The 974-nt window shown below is 42.6% G+C and overlaps 1 long non-coding RNA gene across 1 annotated transcript in view; it reads left to right on the forward strand.

Moving 5' to 3' along the window:
* Positions 1–968, forward strand: part of LOC110441031 — a 1,776-nt gene extending 808 nt beyond the window's left edge. The window contains exons 2-3 of the long non-coding RNA XR_002461811.1: positions 280–474; positions 837–968. This is a non-coding gene — a long non-coding RNA (uncharacterized LOC110441031). The remainder of the gene's footprint in view (positions 1–279; positions 475–836) is intronic.
* Positions 969–974: the final 6 nt, after the last annotated feature.

Below are 974 nucleotides of genomic sequence, written 5' to 3' on the forward strand. Positions count from 1 at the left end.
CGACCTCACCCATTCACTACAGACTTTATAGACAGGTTTCGACCTCACACATTCACTATAGACTTAAATTTATAGACAGGTTTCGACCTCACCCATTCTCTGCAGACTTTAATTTACAGGCAGGTTTTCAGCTCACCCAAAATCTGCAGACTTTACAGACAGGTTTCGACCTCACCCATTAACTGCAGACTTTACAAGCAGGTTTTGAGCTCACTCAACATCTGCAGCCTTTATAGACAGGTTTCGACCTCACCAATTCACTACAGACATTATAGACAGGTTTCGACCTCACCCATTCACTACAGACTTTATAATCAGGTTTCGACCTCATCCATTCACTACAGACTTTATACACAGGTTTCGACCTAACCCATTCCCTACAGACTTTATACACAGGTTTCGACCTAACCCATTCCCTACAGACTTTATACACAGGTTTCGACCTAACCCATTCACTACAGACTTTATAGACAGGTTTCGACCTCACCCATTACTTCAGACTTTATCGACAGGTTTCGACCTCACCAATTCACTAGTACTAAAGACTTTATGACAGGTTTCGACCTCACCAATTCACTACAGACTTAATAGACAAGTTTCGACCTCCCCCATTAACTGCAGACTTTATGACAGGTTTCGACCTAACCAATTCACTACTACAGACTTTACAGACAGGTTTCGCCCTCACCTATTCACAACAGACTTTATAGTCAGGTTTCGACCTCACCCATTCACTACACACTTTATAGACAGGTTTCGACCTTACCCATTCCCTTCAGACTTTATCGACAGGTTTCGACCGCACCAATTCACTAGTACTAAAGACTTTATGACAGGTTTCGACCTCACCAATTCACTACAGACTTTATAGACAGGTTTCGACCTCATCCATTCACTACAGACTTTACAGACAGGTTTCGACCTCACCTATTCACAACAGACTTTATAGACAGGTTTCGACCTCACCCATTCAC

Source organism: Mizuhopecten yessoensis, unplaced genomic scaffold (assembly GCF_002113885.1).
Source record: "Mizuhopecten yessoensis strain PY_sf001 unplaced genomic scaffold, ASM211388v2 scaffold715027, whole genome shotgun sequence".
Lineage (NCBI taxonomy): Eukaryota > Metazoa > Mollusca > Bivalvia > Pectinida > Pectinidae > Mizuhopecten > Mizuhopecten yessoensis.